The sequence below is a fragment of the Panthera uncia genome, chromosome B4 (genome assembly GCF_023721935.1).
Source record: "Panthera uncia isolate 11264 chromosome B4, Puncia_PCG_1.0, whole genome shotgun sequence".
Taxonomy (NCBI): Eukaryota; Metazoa; Chordata; class Mammalia; order Carnivora; family Felidae; genus Panthera; species Panthera uncia.
Window position 1 is genome coordinate 20,616,240 of NC_064809.1, and position 19,171 is coordinate 20,635,410.

The window sequence follows — 19,171 nt, forward strand, 5'->3', positions numbered from 1 at the left end:
TCTCACTTTGAATTGCCTTAATGTCCAGATTTAGTTAGAATCTACATGTCCACACACACACACACACACACACACACACACAGACAGTCTAGGACTTTCCTCCAAGAATATTTTTCTAGCTGAATGTAAAGAAGCTGTTGTTCTTTCAGGAAGTAGGCAGTCCTATTACCATTAAACAAAAAAATGTTTGGACAAGTACCCACTAGGAAGAATAAATTATCAAAATAACTAATAACATGTTAATAGGAAATAATCTCTTTTGGCACCCAAGGTTTCAGTGGAATCAAAATTATTATAAAAATATACAGCTATGTTTTGCATACATTCTCTAACAACAAAAACCAACGAAAAGCAAAGGTTCTTCCTCCAAAAAGACTCCTTGTCATTCTTTTTCTCTTAAGGATAAAGACCAAGGAACCTAGCCATCTAACACCTTGAATCTCATTACACCATGAATAATACATCAGCAGGAGCACTGGGAGCACCAAGCCCCTGCTGGCTGTCCCAAAGAGCCCCTCAGGGAGGGATGGGGCTGAGAGCACAGACTCCAACGTAGGGAATCTATCTGAACAGGAAACCGGTTTACACCTCCGCACTGCTTGCAGGGGATTAGAAAATTGGTCGGTGAAGAGATTCCTTATCCACGGTGGTTTAACCTTAAGAACATGTTCGCATCAGTTTCTTACTCATGCACGTTTCACACTAATACAAATGCTTGAAGATACCAGGCACGTCCGTCAAAGGTGCACCTGAGACGTTTCAGGGACAAATCCAGCCAAGCGTGTGGGAACTGGGGAAGGGCCAGGGGAAACAGAAATGAACACTTGTCCAGAGGAGATGGCAGCAGAGGTAAATTCCAGAAGGACAGATTAAGAACGGGCAGAAAGCAAGCCGGCAGCCTGCACGAGACAGACAGAGATAAAGACCAACTGATACTACACAAAGAGAAACAGAAGAGTCTGATAACTCAGTCATGAGTCATGCCAACCTTGAATTAGAATGTCCCCCCCCAAAATGCTGTCAACTCCAGACAGTAAATACTCAGACCTCAACACTCTAAAACGGTGGGCTGGCAGGTTAATAGGTTACTGATCAAGGAGCAGCAAAAAAGGATTAGCGTGTCCCACCCCAAAATATACCAGTGACGCATACAAATTCTTCTGAACTGAAGGCATCTGAGTTCTGGAAATCCCGTATCTGCCCCAAAGCAGAACTCAATTCTGCTCCCCCAGAGCAACTCAGACCTTCTCTTCTCAGAGAGAACTCAGCACCACACCCAGACTTTGTCACAAACTATCTCGTCTCCCATTGATTCTCCCAAGGGCCCGCTGATCTTTCCAAAATGCCATGTGCCTTTCCAAAAGTCCCCTCTCTCCCTCCCTTTCTCCCCTAAACTAGGTGTGTGGACCCAAATTCTAACCATTCCTTTGCTACTTATCACTGGGTGCTTATAACTGTGGCTGTGACTGTTAACTGTAACTGCATGTTAATAAGCTTGTGTTTGTTTTTTTCCTGTTAATCTGTCTTTTGTCAGTCTAATTTATAGGGCCTTGGCCAACGAACCCTAGATGGGTGAAGGCAAATGAAAGTTCCGTTTTTCTTCCCGGCAGCGGCCTTGTGCAAGTCTTCAAGACAACGAGCGAGTTCCTTAGCAGTCTTGTGGTGTCGGCACAGCCCCATCTTCAGGGGCAGAAACCGAGATCCAGAGATCTCATTCCTGCAGCCTTGCCCCTGCCTCCCCGTGCAGGGCCGCCTGTGGAGGAGCCCTGACTCCTCTGAACACACCTGGGTACCAGGACTTGTGCGATTAGGACTTATGCCTCTGGCCTGACGGCCCCGAGAGTCCCCTGAGCCCCAGGGAGGCCACGCCCCGCTGCGCCCCACCAGGGGTGGTGTGGGTTCCTTCCCTGATGCTGCAAAACCGTCCGTCACACGTGACCATTGTGTTTGCGTGGGTGACCCTCCCACTGAACCGATTCCTTACAGGCAGGAACTGGGTGTTACGCTTTTTTGTTTGTTCGGAACTTAATGCAGGAAAATGCGACCGACGTCTATTAATTAACCACCGCAGTCAAAGGTAGACCTCGGACTAGAACCACGTGTCCTGGGCTCAGCTCCGGCAGGTCTAGCTTCCAGACGGGACGGTGTGCGACGTGCAGAAAGGAATTTTGAAAGGTACAAAAATTATTCTAACAGCATTTTAACATACACCAGACGTAACTCCAACACAACCATAACTGCCTTTTCTGTAACTGTAGCGGCTCACAGCCGGCCCATCTGGCAAAAGTTGGGGGGGTGGGGAGGGAGGAATCCTGCTATTCACCTGACTACGGATCATTATGTAACAGGGAGACAGAAAGCGCTGTTCCCAACCCAGCCAATAACAAACCAGACCCTCAAGCAGCACGACTGGCAGTCCTGGTAATTTTATCCCAGAGAGAACAATAACAGACACTATTTTTATTCATACCGGTATTTAATCCTTTTTTTTTTTTTTCCTCAGTAATATACTGGATGGCACTAATTTCTATGGGTTAATTATATATTCCCTCAAACAGAATAGGTTTTTCTGGAGCTTTGTTTTATTGAATTCACGAAGCCCTCCCGGAGGAATATTACAGCCAAATGAAGAGTCGTTCCACCAACTGAAAGACCAACTTATTTTCTGCAGGAATGTGCTGTGCAAGCACGGCCTCTTTACCCCACCCTCTTGGCCATACATGGAACCTTTGCTTTTCATCTGCCACCTAATTATGGTGTCACACCTAGCCCGTGATGCTGGCCACGAAATATTTAACCACAGGGACACAGACCTCCACTTTCCTTAATTTCTTAGACTTAGAGCAACTGGTAGTCCCTGGGCGCGGACTTGCACGTGGCAGGTATTGACGACCCACTGACTAGTCTTCCCATCTGTTGATACAGATGCTACTTGCGAACAATCCCTTTCGCCTTCGGTCACTTTCTTTTGGTGAACCCTGCCTTCAAAAGCACTATTTCCATGCTTATGAGACACCTCTACTCCTAAGAATCACGCTACAGTACTCGGAGAGGGAGAGAGGAAGACACGTGGGAACAAAAAAAGGGCTCATAAGACTTAAAGTCTTATGACTTAAAGTCCTCATATGACTGAAGTCATATGATTTTTGTCTTTCTCTGACTAATTGCACTTAGCATAATACCCTCCAGGTCCATCCACGTAGCTGTAAATGGCAAGATTTCATTCTTTTTGATTGCCGAGTAATACTCCATTGTACATATATACCACATCTTCTTTATCCATCCATCCATCCATCCATCCATCCATCCATCCAACCATTCTTTCCATACTTTGGCTATTGTTCATAGTGCTGCTATAAACATGGGGGTGCATGTGTCCCTTCGAAACAGCGCACCTGTATCCCGTGGATAAATGCCTAGTAGTGCAATTGCTGGGTCATAGGGTAGTTCTATTTTTAGTGTTTTGAGGAACCTCCATACTGTTTTCCAGAGTGGCTGCACCAGCTTGCATTCCCAACCGGTGTCGTTTTATTAAGAAGTTACCAATTATACTTTTCATAGGCAGGTAGAAGGTAGCTAAGGTACCCATTAATCAAAGAGAACTTAATTAATTGCCTTCAGAGAACAGAGCTCAGGGCGGTCATCATTGGTTATGTGACATCTTTCTGGTCCTTCGTTCTTACCATTTGCATTGCTTATTGTTCATACAGTATTGATTGGCATATTGATTGAGTATGGGAAAACAACGCTTGTATTAACACAACAGTGGAGAAAAGTAGCAAGCAAATGGGATTCTTCTATTATAGCCACCATTACGAGGTAGTATTATTACCTTTGCTTTAACTCTTACAGCACTGTTGAGAAAAAACAGCAAATAAGAAGGGCCAGTACACAAGGCATTGTAAGTAAGGAAAAGAATCTCCTTAACAAGCAAGATGGTTCCCTTAAATGATCAGTGTGACACATTTCTTATGACACAGGAACTACCAGTTCCCAAGCTGGCTGTCATGTCCACTCCACAGAGTGTTCGGAGGAGGGAAACAAGGCCAGGAAACGTTCAAGCCTCATTAAACCTCGGTCACCATCCTCTCAAGCTATTTCTTTTGTATTTCCTGACTTGGAAAAAAGGAAACGGGTTTACACTTTGGTGAAGTAACAGAACCCACTGTACATGATCTATTACTTAAATTCTTTGGGATGCTGGTCAGTATCTCCCAGGTACCATTCACAGGCAAATGAACAAACTATTGCCATCTCACAGCCACCACCCCCGTCCCCCAATGCCATCTCCATGTTCTAGAATGGCAGCTGGCAATTCGTCTCCTCCTCCTCATGCCTCTCCTCTTTAGGTCTCCTCTTAGCGTTCAATGTAGAGGATTTTTCAAAAGTTATTATCCCATAATATTATTCCCAGATAACATGTGCTTTCATTTCGCAAAGTTTCTTCTACTTCATAAAAGTCTACCAAGTTCCCCTAAATGGCAAATAAAGACTGCATCCCTTATTTTAGGAACTGGGACCAACAGAACTTTCCATTACTGATGTCTTGATGCCAACCAGCAATGTGACCCCCCAAGACGTCAAGTCCTTGTCCATCCTGAGTCAGAATCAACCTGACAACCTGATCACCTCTCAGCTCGCCATCTCGGATCGAGAGGGGTACCCTAAAAATCTGAATGTGACACGAGCAAGTACGTTACAGGTGATGACTCTCTTCATCTGGTACACCACCTCCCTCTACAAGCAACTGTCCAATATGGCAGAACAAGGGTAAAAGACTAAATAGAGGGAATGCCTCGTCTCAAGGATGTGCCGATGAGGGAGCCGTTTTGGAGAGTAGCTCAAAATCCAGCTCCTCATAAGCCCTTCTTGCTGAAGGATCATAGCACAAGAGAGAGCACAAAGGATTCATTTGCTTCAGAACCTCTCCCGAACGCCTGCTGCATTCCGCACACTGCGGTAGGTGCTGAGGGTTTTCAAGAGAAAATTCCCTTGCCTTCGTGGAGCGTCTTAGTGGGAGGAAATAGGCAATGAAAAAAATACAGAGAATGTCAGGTGGTACCCAGTGCTATGCGGGGGGAAAGGCTGAGTTAAGAGGGATGGTAAGTGCTGGTTGGTTGGGGGGGGGCGGGGGGGGGGGTGCTGCTGTTGTGTAAGGGACTCGAGCCAGACTCTGGTAATTCTTAGCAGAGACCTGAAAGTGACCGAGGGACCAAGCGGTTCAGGACTGTTACTACTGTTCGTATGTGTTATAAAGACATAAACCAGAGTTTAAGACTATCTAGCAGAAAGGGTTAGTTTAATACAAACCACACTGCCAATACTAGAAACAGGCGGGGGGGGGGGGGCAAAAACACGTTATTTTATTACAAATTCCTTATACTTTCTTTGATGTTATAGTTAGGCCATTACATTCATTTCTTAAAATTATGTGTATAGATAATTTCTATAATCTCTGAGTTTCACATCAAGATAGTAAAGGTGATTACAACATACATGCTTTGTGAGAGAGGGGTTAGGTCCACCTGGGTTGAGCATTCCTGCCACGGTGTGTGTGCTCACAAGGGAATCACCTCAGAATCACTACGGGGGAGTCACCGATTCCCGTCCCCCCCACCCCCAGGGTCCTCCTGGAGGTTCTGTTACCGTAGGGAGTCAGACTGAAACTTACCAGGCAAGTCAAATAATTAAACAACTACAAGTCGTGCAAGTGTTACAAAGGAAACAAACAAGCTTATGGAGAGGAGGATGAGGGGTGGGGAAGGGGAGGTTTTGTGCTTACCCGGGAGGGTCGGGGAAGAATTAAGAGCTCCCGGGAGGGAGAGAACTTGCAAACCGTTGGGGAGGATGTGGCTCACACCTCAACTGGGAGCAGCCACAGGTGACTGGTGGCTGCCATTTGGGCTGAGCAGAACAATGAGACAGAATCAGCTCCGAGATGATAAAACGTTGAAGATGAGTCAGAGGTTCATGGGGGTTCAGTACACTATTCTCTCTGCTCTTGAAATATTTTAAAGTTTCCATTAATAGTAAAAGAAAAACAAAAGCCTTCAAAAGCACCCCTGGTTGACAGTTTCCTACTTGGCCATTTGCTTGGTTAAACTCAAACCAATCAGTAACAGAGCCTAAAACCATCAGATAAATTTTTAAAATAACACTAAGATGGGGGCACCTAGGTGGCTCAGTCGGTTGACTGTCTGACTCTCGATTTCAGCTCAGGTCATGATCTCTTGATCCGGGAGATCCAGCCCCATGTCAGGCTCTGTGCTGACAGTGTGGAGCCTGCTTGGGATTCTCTCTCCTCCAACACCGCCCCCCCCACCCCACCCCACCGGCCCCACTCTCTGCCCTTACCCTGCTAGTGTGGTGTGCATGCATGCACGCTCGCTCTCTCTTTCAAAATAAATAAATAAACATTAAAAAAACCCCAAACCCTAAGATATAACTTAGCATCTTAATCAGCCACCAAGACACTAAAGTAGCCCCCTACCAAAGTCTAAATAACAGCAACAATCTGAAGGTTTATTACAAAGAGGCAAGTGTGTTCCAATGAAGAGTCAACATGATAGGCCATTAGGGCTCTAGAGAAAAAGAATCTAAAAATACTAGAACATTCCCTGCCACTCTGGTTCTTCTAAATGAAAAGCCGACCATTTAATTATGTTAGGAGCCAGCACATCAGTTAAAGCCCCAAGAAGTTTCCCTTTCTCGCTCCTTTTAAACCAGTATGAATAAAACATAACAAAAATTACATTCACTTTTAATTGTTTGACTTTTATTTTTTACATGTCCCTATTCTGTCACAATGGCCTAAAAATATCAGGTGCATGACTTTTAGCCCTGCCAATCCCCTTTTCAGTAATACACAAGAAATTAAATATGCGTTAACCAGACCTCAGCAAAGAGCCAGCACAGGCTCCCCAGAGGGATCCCATAAGTTTACACCCGACATACCCTGGGTGTGTGTGTATCTTTATGAGGTCCCTAAATTCTGTTTCAGCAACACATGGCCAAAAAAACCCCACAAACAATAAATCCAAATGGAAGGCAGGGCTCACTGGCATACTTTTCTTGGTGGCTATTTCCAAACCTTTCTGTATTTCTGTTACTCTGTTGCTGTATGGGAAGCAGTCTTCTCCCACCCTAAAGAAAACAAGCTTTTGAAAAAGCAAAGAATCATGAGGGCAACCCTGCTCTCTGAAATGAATTTACCGTGATGAAAAGTTCGCTTACAGTAGATTCATAATCTTTTTTCCTAATCGGCTGCCGAGAGTATCCACGTTCCGATAAAGAACAAATCTCAGCTACTTAGATTTTTTTTTTTTTAATTTTTTTTTCAACCTTTTTTATTTATTTTTGGGACAGAGAGAGACAGAGCATGAACGGGGGAGGGGCAGAGAGAGAGGGAGACACAGAATCGGAAACAGGCTCCAGGCTCCGAGCCATCAGCCCAGAGCCTGACGCGGGGCTCGAACTCACGGACCGCGAGATCGTGACCTGGCTGAAGTCGGACGCTTAACCGACTGCGCCACCCAGGCGCCCCTCAGCTACTTAGATTTTGAAGAAAGCTGCCCATTCCATCCTAGGCAATGTATTCTGCAGGAACAAAGGCGCCAGAAACAAAATAATAAATGTACAAGGACTTTTGCAGTCTTGTTTGGGGCAAACCCAAAAAACTGGAAATAAGACTTTTTGCCCATCAATAGATAATGGTTGAATACGTTAAGGCATATTTATAGCACGGAATATTATGCAGCTATTAAAATGAATGTGCACTATATGTATTGTCCCAGAAGGGTTTACAATTTAAAATGAACAAATAAAAAACCTAGCAGTACTAGCTGTGGAGTAAAATAACGTCTTTACAAATTCTCTAAAAGCTTTGTGATCTTGGTTTAGGTAATTATATGACATCAAAGACAGAAGCAACAACCACAAAAAAAAAAAAAAAAAGATAAACTGGCAGACTAGGTCAAAACTGAAAATGTTAATGCTGCAAACAATGCTATCAAGAAAGGGAGAGAAACCCACCACATGGGAGATGAGATTTGCAAATTACATCTCTCATAACGGTCTTCTATCTGGAAGAATTTTTACAACTCAATACTAAAGACAAATAACCCAATTTAAAAATGGACAAAATATATTGCTCCAAAAAAAGACACACTTCTTCAAAAAAAGATGCAGGGGCACCCGGGTGGCTCAGTTGGTTAAGTGTCTGACTTCGGCTCAGGTCATGATCTCACGGTTCCTGAGTTCAAGCCACGCATCGGGCTCTGGGCTGACAGTGTAGAGCCTGCTTGGGATTGTTTCTCTACCTTTCTCTCTCTGCCCCCCTCCACTTGTGTTTTCTTTCTCTCTCTCAAAAAATGAGTAATTCTGTAAAAAAAAAAAAGAGAGAGAGAGAGAGAGAGATGAATGTGGCCAATAAGCATATGAAAAGAGGCTCAACATCATTAGCCATGAGGGAAATGAGAATGAAAACAGTGAAATACCACTGCCCTCCACTAGGACAGCTGTAAATCCCTAAGACGTTAGGAAGCATGAGCAAGGACGTAGTGAAACCAGAGACCTGATACATCCGTGCTGATAAGCAAAGGGATACAACTGCTTTGGAAAAATGTCTGGCAACCCCTTGGCGTGTTAGAGAGTTACCGTAGGACCCAAAGATTTCGCTCCTCAGATACACCCAAGAGAAATGAAAACATATGTCCACACAGCATTATTCATAATAACCCAAAAAGTCTAAACAACCCAAATAGACATCAATTGATGAATGCACAAAGACACCATGGTCCGTCCATACAACAGAATATTACTCAACAATCAACAGGAAGGAAGCGATGCCACATGCTGCAACATAGATGAACCTTGAAAACATTATGCTAAGTGAAAGAAGCCAGTCACAAGCGACCACACACAAATCGACAGAGGCAGGAAGTAGATTTGTGGTTGCCTAGCGCTGGGGGTAGGGGCTGGAAGGGACAGGAGGTTTGGTTTCTTTTAGAGGGGATGAAAATGTTCTAAAATCAGATTGTGACAATGGTTACAGAAGCCTATAAGACTACTAAGAAACACTGAATTGTACACTTCAAATGGATTTTACATTGTACATTTGTATTACATGTGAATTACAGCTCAACAAAGCAGTTTTTAAAAAATGGGTTGCTTTTCAGAAGTGCCTGGGTGGCTCAGTCAGTTGGGCGTCCGACTCTTGATTTCAGCTCAAGTCATGATCCCAGAGTTGTGGGATCGAGCCCCACGTGGGGCTCCATGCTGAGCGTACAGCCTGCTTAAGATTCTCTCATTCTCTCTCCCTCTCTCTCTCTCTCTCTCTCTCTCTCTCCCCCCCTCTGCTCCTCTCCCCAGTTTGTGCTCTCTCCCTCTTCCCCCCTCCCCGCTCCTCCCCCCAGTTTGTGCTCTCTCCCTCTCTCTCTCTCTCTCTAAAATAAAAATTAAATAAAAAATTAAAAAAAGGTTCGCTTTTCAAAAAATTCTCTAACTAGCAAACCTAAAAATGGAAAATGAGGACCAGGTCCTTGGATTTTAATTATGTGAATTTTTTACCGTCCACTTAAATAAGCCACTGTGGTCATTCAAAATCATGCTTGTGAAATATATTTCATGATGGTATAGTATTACAAAACTAAAGCAGAGTACAAAACGATATATATTTATAACTTAACAAAATAAGACTTTATAAAGAAAAGGCTGGAACTAACAATGATCCTCTAGCCTAGATGGTGGAATTGTGAGCAATTTAAACACTGGGCTTTAGAATTTTCTTTATCTAGGAAACCTGGATGGGGCTCAGTTGGGTTAGGGGTCCGACTCTTGGTTTTGGCTCAGGTCATGACATCGCAGCTTCCTGGGATGGAGCCCTGTGTCGGGCTCTGCGCTGACAGCGTGGAGCCTGCTTGGGGTTCTCTGTCTCCCTCTCTCTCTGCCCCTCCCCCACTCATGCTGTCTCTCCGTCTCTCTCAAAATAAATAAATGCAAAACAAACAAACAAACATAGAATTTCCTTTTTCTAAGTTTTCTCTAATAAGCATGTATCACTTTTCCCTTTTCTTTCCTTCCTTCCTTCCTTCCTTCCTTCCTTCCTTCCTTCCTTCCTTCCTTTCTTTTCTTTCAGCAGGCTCCATGGTCAGCATTGGCCTTGGACTCACAACCCGGAGACCAAGAGTTGCATGGTCTACAGACTGAGCCGGCCAGGAGCCCCGAGCATGCGCACACTCCTTTAATCATAAAAATAACGACTTGATTTTTCAGATGAACCACATGCATGAGGAAGTCAAGCACGCCACTGCAACGTATGTAACTACAGTTTATTAACGCCCTATATTAACGGGTATCTCTTTTTGTTTTTCCTGGTAAAAAGTCCCGTACATCTCAAACTGTTTCACCTAGATAATACTGCGTAACAGGATACTCCAAAACTCAGCGGCTTCAAACAACCCCCATCTTATTTGGCTCCCAATTTTACAAGGGTCCAGAATCTGAGTAGGGCTCAGGCATGAAGTGTTTCCATACAGTCTGAGCTTTTCAAGGTGACCCGCTCTTACCTCTGAGTCCCCGGGGTGTCTGTCAGCTGGACTGAGTCTTTCCTTTTCCACCAGGTCCCTTCTCCTAGTCCAGCTCAAGCCTCTTTGACTTGGTGGCAGGTTGTTAGGAGGGCCAAACAGAAGCTGCGAGGCTTCTAAAGGCCTGTGTCTTGAAGTCACAAGGCACCGCGTTCATCACATTCTGTTGGTCAAAGTGAGGGCCAGCCCAGATTCCAGGGGAGGAGAAAAATCTCTTGAGCATAAAGGAATCAGAGGAACAGTTGGTGAACCCATCTGCACACAAGGTGCGGACAGGCCCAGAGGAAAACAATATCCAAAAGAATGAGCCCTTGGCTATTGAGATAGATACTTTTTTTTTTTTTTTAAATATTCATTTATTTTTGAGAGACAGACAGAGTGTGAGTTGGGAGAGGCAGAGAGAGAGGGAGACACAGAATCTGAAGCAGGCTCCAGGTTCTGAGCTGTCAGCACAGAGCCCGATGCGGGGCTCAAACTCACAAATGTCATGAGATCGTGACCTGGGCTGAAGTCAGACACTTGACCGACTGAGCCACCCAGGCGCTGAGATAGATACTTAATAGAAACACTTTGTGTTTGGTAAAAGGTTGTGGCTCTGTGGGCTCTATTTTCCACTGTCTTATAAAGTAAGAGATTCACTTGCCTGAAAAAAATGTTGGCCCTTTCATTTAATAAAAATCAAATGATTCTGTGTTCCAAAACATTACTGTTTTTTAAAAGTCACAGCAAAAAAAGGGAGAACCTTAATTTCAGAAATTAATATTATTTTGCAATAGCAGGGATATCCAGTAAAAAGTCTAGGCTTTGCAGGCCATATGGTCTCTGTCACAGCGAGTCAATTCTGTTTGACTAGCACAGAAGGAGCTATAGGCAATACGCAAACAAATGAATATGGCTGTGATCCAATAAAACGTTTATGGACACTGAAATCTGAATTTTATATAATTTTCACAAGTAATGATATATTTTTCTTTAAAAAAATTTTTAACCACTCTTTTGCATGTATACAAAACCCAGTCTTAGCTCAAGGGCCATGTAAAAACAGGCCGTGGGCCAGACTGGGCCCATAGGCCATAGTCAGCTAATCCCTGTGCTAGAGTTAATTCAAAAGATACCATACAAATGCCAAAAGGTGAAATACTCCACTGAGCACCTTATACAAACATCCACATATATTTCCTGTATAAAATACTCAACCTTGGTGGGGCGCCTGGGTGGTTCAGTCGGTTGAGTGTCCGACTTCCGTTCAGGTCATGATCTCTCAGTTTGCGGGTTCGAGCCACCCGTCGGGCTCTGTGCTGACGGCTCGGAGCCTGGGGCCTGCTTCCGATTCTGCGTCTCCCTTTCTCTCTGCCCCTTCCCTGCTCACGCTCTGTCTCTGTCTCTGTGTCTCTTAAATATAAATAGAATATTAAAAAAAATAAACACAGATGTTACTACAGGGCCTCTAAAATACTAGGAGGATCTGTTCTCACATTAAACCTGCCTAATTTGTGAATTCCTCCGGACTCGGATACGGCTCCTAGAGTCTCTATTCAGGGACAGGTGACTACAAGCTGACGTTAGCTGGGGTTCACCTACCGTGCTGACCCTTGTTTGGAACGCCTGGGATTCTCACCAGGCGTCTGAAGAGACACAGATGGTCCCATAATTTTTAAATATGCATCATATGCGTCTGAAAATTCTGGCATTAACCCAGGGCATGGACAATGTGCAGTCACCCACCATGTTACCTGCAGGCCTATTTTCACACAAGACTGATCTTCTGGACCCTTCTGCGTTTTGCCCTACGAGAGGCCATCTCTCTCTGATGCACGTGCGCACACACACACACACACACACATACACACACACACAAAGGCAAAAGCTAATTTTACGTTACAGCACAGTACAAATGACAATGAGGAAACTTTATGTCCGATCAAGTCAATAAACCCTCAGCCACTAACAAGGGGAACCATGAGATGACACATTGCTCCTTATGATCTCAACTCTTCAAAGTTACGCTTACTACCGCAGCTTCAGGCCTGCCCTTTAACATCTTAATAGGATTCACATTTTACAGGTCTCCTTCAGTACCTACGCTTTGCCATCACACTTTACGTCACCAGAGAGACTCGGTCCACAGAACCTACTGATCCTTCTGAGTTTTCTAAACACCAAGCAGGGACAAGAACCCAGGACCTGAGTCGGAGGTGGATTTGCTCCTGACCCTTTAGAGTATCAGCTTAGCCAAGTCACTTTCTTTTTTTTTTTTTAAGGTTTTTTTTTTTTTAATTTTTTTTAATGTTTATTTATTTTTGAGACAGAGAGAGACAGAGCATGAATGGGGGAGGGTCAGAGAGAGAGGGAGACAGAATGTGAAGCAGGCTCCAGGCTCTGAGCTGTCAGCACAGAGCCCAACATGGGGCTCGAACTCACGGACCATGAGATCATGACCTGAGCCGAAGTCGGAAGCTTAACCGACTGAGCCACCCAGGTGCTCCTAGCCAAGTCACTTTCTCACTCAGAGCTGTTTTCTCGTCTGTCTGTCAAATGTGAATAATAACACATGCCCCCTCTCCTCTCGAGTGTTGTGGAAAGGTCAAGTGAATGACAACGGCACAACTGCTTTGTAAACATTAAACTGAAGTTACTTTCTTTTATCAGACACTTTCCCCTCAAGCATTAACAGCTATCTTTTGCTCAGTTCTTCAGGGTCTGATAAAGAAGTCTAAATATGGGCACCTTGACGGGCTCCTTCCATAGAAGCATGTGATACTTGATCTTGGGGTCGTGAGTTCAATCAGGCCCCATGTTAGGTATAGGGCTTACTGAAAAATAAATAAAATAAGATTAGAAAAAAGCAAAGCAAAGCAAAGAAAGGAAGAGAAGAGGAGAGAAACGAAAAGAAAAAAGAAAAGACAAGACAAAGAAGAAGAAGAAGTAGTCTAGGGACACCTGGGTGGCTTGGTCAGTTAAGTGTCCAACTCTTGATTCTGGCTCAGATCATAATCTCACAGTTCTTGGGATTAAACCCTGTGCAGGGCTCTATCCTAATAGTACGGAGCCTGCTTGGGATTCTCTCTCTTCCTCCCTCTCACTCTCTGCCCCTCCCCTGCTCCCTCACTCTCTCTCTCTCAGAATAAACAAACATTAAAAAACAAAAAAGAAATCTAAACATTTAGCCTATGTTTTGTTTTGTTGTATTTATTTTGATTTTTTAAAATATTTTTTAATGTTTATTTATTTTTGAGACAGACAGAGACAGAATGCGAGTGGGTTGGGGCAGAGAGAGAGGGAGGCACAGAATCCGAAACGGGCTCCAGGCTCCGAGCCGTCAGCACAGAGTCCGATGCGGGGCTTAAACTCACGAGCTGTGAGATCATGACCTGAGCCGAAGTCGGACGCTCAATGGACTGAGCCACCCAGGCGCCCCTGTTTTATTTTTAATCACGGCTTCATCTTTCAAGACTGAAGAGTCTTATTTCATTTTAATTTCTCCTCATGGTTTAGTATCTCTTTTCTGACAACAACAATATGAAACTAGAAATTAGTTACAGGAAAAAAACTCGAAAAAACAATAGTAGAAAAAAACCTAGAAAAAATAATGCCACTAAACAACTAATGAGTCAACCAAAAAATCCATGACAAAATAAAAAAATACCTGGAGAAAAATGGAAATGGAAACACGATATTTCAACATCTTTGGGATTGCAGCAAAAGCAATTCTAAGAGGAAGGTTTGTAACAATACAGGTCTACCTCAAGAAACAAGACTAATCTCAAATAAACAATCTAACTTTATACCTAAACGAACTAGAAAAAGAAGAACAAAGCCCAAAATTAGTATAAAGAAGGAAATAATAAAGATTAGAGAAGAAAGAAACGAAGTAGAAACTAAAAACAACAAAAAACTAATAGAAGAGATCAATGAGATTAAGAGCTGGTTCTTTGAAAAGATAAACAAAACTGACAAACCTTTAGCCAGATTCATCAAGAAAATGGGAGAACTCACTTAAAATCAGAAATGAAAGAGAAGTTACAACTGAGACCACAGATATACAAAGGATTAGGAGACTACTGCAAAAAACTATACACCCAACTGGACAATCTAGAAGAAATGGATAAATTCCTAGAAACATACAATCTTCCAAGACTAAACCAGGAAAAAAATAGAAAATCTGAACAGATCAATTACTAGTATAAATTTTTTTTAATGTTTATTTATTATTAAAAGACAGAGAGACACAGAGCGTGAGCAGGGGAGGGGTAGAAAGAGGTGGGAGACACAGAATCTGAAGGAGGCTCCAGGCTCTGAGCTGTCAGCACAGAGCCCAACACAGGGCTCAAACTCACTAACTGCAAGATCATGACCTGAGCCGAAGTCAGCCGCTTAACCGACTGAGACACCCAGGCGCCCCAATCAGTTACTAGTATAAAATTGAATAAGCAATCAAAAAACTCCCAACAAATAAAACTCCAAGACCAGATGCCTTCACTGGTGAATTCTACCAAACATTTAAATAGTTACCTATCCCGGGGCGCCTGGGTGGCTCAGTCAGTTGAGTGTCTGGCTTCAGCTCAGGTCATGATCTTATGGTTTGTGAGTTCAGGCCCCGGGTCGGGCTCTGTGCTGACAGCTCAGAGCCTGGAGCCTGTTTCGGATTCTGTGTCAACCTCTCTCTCTGCTCCTCCCCCGCACGTGCTCTGTCTCTCTCTCTCTCAAAAATAAACATTAAAAAAAAATTTTTTTTTAAGAGTTACCTATCCTTCTCAACCTATTCCCAAAAAATAAAGAGAAAACAATGTTTCCAAATTCATTCTATGAGGCCAGCATTACCCTGATACCAAAACCAACCAAGACACTACAAAATAGGAAAATTACAGGTCAATATCCTTAATGAACATAGATGCAAAAATCCTTAACGAAATATTAGCAAACCGAATTCAACAATACATTAAAAAGATCACTCACCATGATCAAGTAAAATTTATTCCAGGTACGCAAGGATAGTTCAATATTCATAAATCACTGTGATACACCACATTAACAAAAGGAATGATAAAAATCACATGATCATCTCAATAGATGCAGAAAAAACATTTGACGAAATTCAACAATCACTCATGATAAAAACTCCCAATAAAGTGGGTACAGAGGATAGAGGAATCATATCTTGATACAATAAAGGCCATATATGACAAATCCAGAGCTAACGTTATACTCAGTGGTAAAAAGCTGAAAGCTTTTCCTCTAAGATCAAGAACAACACAAGGATGTAATGTCCACTCTTGCCACTTTATTCAACACAATACTAGAAGTCCTTGCCATGGCAATCAAGACAAGAAATTAAAAAAAACATCCAAAATGGTAAGAAGGAAGTAAAACACTTGTTATTTGTAGATGCAATAGTACCATATAGAAAACCTAAAAATTCCACCAAAAAACTACTAGAAATAATAAATAAATTCAGTAAGTTGCAAAATACAAAATTAATATATAGAGATCTGTTGCATTCCTAGACACTAATAATGAACTAGCAGAAAGAGAAATCAAGAAAACAATCCCACTAGTAGTTTTATCTAAAAGAAAAAAATACCCAGAAACAGATTTAACCAAGGGAGTGAAAGACCTGTACCCTGAAAACTAGAAGACATTGGTGAAAGAAACTGACGATGCCACAAATAAATGGAAAGATATACAATGCTCATAAATGGGAAGAATCAGTATTTTTTAAATGTCCATATTACCCAAAGCAGTCTATAGACTGCAACCCCTATCAAAATACCGAAAGCATTTTTCACAGAATTGGGACAAACAACCCTACAATTTGTATCAAACCACAAAAGACCCCATATAGCCAAGCAATCTTGAGAAACAAGAACAAAACTGAAGGTGTCACAGCCCCACATTTCAAACTATACTATCGTAAGCTACAGTGGTCAAAACAGTATGGTACTGGCACAAAAATAAATACATAAATCAATAGAAAAGGACGGAGAGCCCAGAAATGAACCCATGCTTGTATGGTTAATTAATCTACAACAAAGGAGGGAAGAATATAGATTGAGAAAAACGCTCTCTTTTATGGGAAAACTGGAGAGCCACACACAATAGAATGGGATTGGAGAACTATCTGATACCATACATAAAAATAAACTCAAAATGAATTGAAGACCTAAACGTCAGACCTGAAACCATAAAGCTCCTAGAAAAAAACACAGGCAGTAATCTCTTGCACATTAGTCTTTTTTTTTTTTTTCTCTTGCCCATTGGTCTTAACGATATTTTTTTGGATCTATCTCCTCGAATAAGGTCAACAAAAAGCAAAAATAATATATTGGGACTACATCAACATAAAAGGCTTTTGCACAATCAAGGAAACAAAAAGGCAACATATGGAATGGGAGAATACGCTTGTAAATAATATATCCAATAAAGTGTTAATATCCAAAATACATAAATAACTCCTACAACTCAACACCCCCCCCAAAAAAAAATCTGATTAAAAAATGGGCAGAGGACCTGAATACGCTTTTTCCAAAGAAGACATACAGATGGCCAACAGACAGACACATGAAAAGATGCTCAACATCACTAATCATCAGGGAGATGCAAATCAAAACCACAATGAGATATCATCTCATACCAGTCAGAATGGCCATCATCAAAAATGCAACAAACAAGAAATGCCGGCATGGATGCAGAGAGAAGGGAACCCCTGAGCGACTGCTGGTGGTAAAGTAATTTGGTGCAGCCTCTGTGGAAAACAGTATGGGCATTCCTCAAAAATTAAAAATAGAATTACTATACGATCTCATAATTTCACTCTGGGTATTTACGCAAAGAAAATGAAAACACAAATTCAAAAAGATATATTCAGGGGCTCCTGGGTGGCCCAGTTGGTTAAGCGTCCGACTTCGGCTGAGGCCACGATCTCATGGTTCGTGAGATCGAGCCCCACGTCGGGCTCTGGGCTGACAGCTCGGAGCCTGGATCCTGCTTCGGATTCTGTGTCTCCCTCTCTCTCTGCCCTTCCCCCATTCACGCTCTGTCTCTCTGTGTCTCTCAAAAATGAATAAACGTTAAAAAAATTTATAAAAAAGAAAAGACATATTCGCCTTTACGTTTATTACAGCATTATTTACAATAGCCAAGAAATGGAAGCAATCTAAGTGTCCACAGACAGATAAACTGATAAAGGAGATGTGGTGTATATATATCCAATGGTATATAAGCCAGCCATAAACAAAGAATGAAATCTTTTGTGACAGAATGAAATTTTGTGACAACATGGATGGACCTTGATGGCATTACACGGAGCGAAATAAGTCAGACGGAGACAGGCAAATACTGTGTGATTTCACTTATATGTGGGATCTAAAAAACAAAGCACGTGAACCAACAAACAAAACCAGAAACAGACTCAAATCCAGAGAACAATCTGATCGCGACCAGAGAGAAGGAGGGGATGGGGATGGGCAAACAGGAAAAGGGGATGAAGAGGTACACTCCCCTAGTTATAAGATAAATAAGTCATGAGGGTGAAAAGTACAGCACAGAGGACCTAGTCAATAATATTGTGATAACACTGTATGGTGACAGATGGTAAGTACACTCACTGTGGTGACCACGGTGTAACGTCTAGAACTGTCAAATCACTACGGTATGCACCTGAAACTAACATGACATTGGATGTCATGTATATACTTCAATTGAAAGTTAAACTTTGTTTTTCTTAAAGTGTACGATCTTGAAATGTTTTCTTTATCCCTGTGCTGGAACTGCCCAGCACTTCCTGGCTGTCATTGGCTACAAAAGGTAGCAGCACATCAGCCCCAGACCCCACTAGAAATAGTCTGAATCATCCTATCCTAAAATACCAACAAGAAGTTTGGAGCCCAGTATCTTTTACGTTTAACACGGACTCTTTTTGTTCTAGATGCATTCCCTTACATTTTCCAATGTAACTCCCCTACTAGGGGAGTTTTAGGACTATGCCAACTCCCGACTCCTGTGGTTTCGGATGCGCGGCCAACCATCTTTCGGTTTATTTTCTCCACTGGTTTGCTGTTTTACTATCCATGAATGCTTACGATAAAAATGTACATTTAGGGGCACCTGGGTGGTTCAGTCAGTTGAACGTCCAACTGTTGATTTCAGGTCATGATCCCCGCCAGGGTCGTGGGATCCAGCCCCACACATCACGCTCCTTGCAGAGTGTGGAGCCTGAAGATTCACTCTCTCTCACGGTGCCTGGGTGGCTCAAGCGGGTAAGCATCTGATTCGATTCTGGCTCGGGTCACGGTCTCACGATTTGTGGGATCGAGCCCTGCGTTGGGCTCCTCGCTGATAGCGTGGAGCCTGCTTGGGATTGATTCTCTGTCTCTGCCCCTCCCCCACTAACATGCCCACTCTCTCAAAATAAATACATAAACATTAAAAAAAAAAAAAAAAAGATTGTCTCCCAACTCCCCCCCACACGCCCCTCTCCCCTGCTCACACATACTCTCTCTCAAAAAAAAAAGTAAACTTAGCCAATCTCAAAGATACTACTAATTGGGGCTTTTTAAATGAAAAACCAGCATCAAAATCTATGGTATCAA

The 19,171-nt window shown here is 42.8% G+C and overlaps 1 protein-coding gene across 4 annotated transcripts in view; it reads right to left on the reverse strand.

Annotated features, from left to right (window-relative positions):
- PIP4K2A (phosphatidylinositol-5-phosphate 4-kinase type 2 alpha) overlaps positions 1 to 19,171 on the reverse strand; it is a 183,993-nt gene that overhangs the window by 132,012 nt on the left and 32,810 nt on the right. The window lies entirely within an intron of this gene.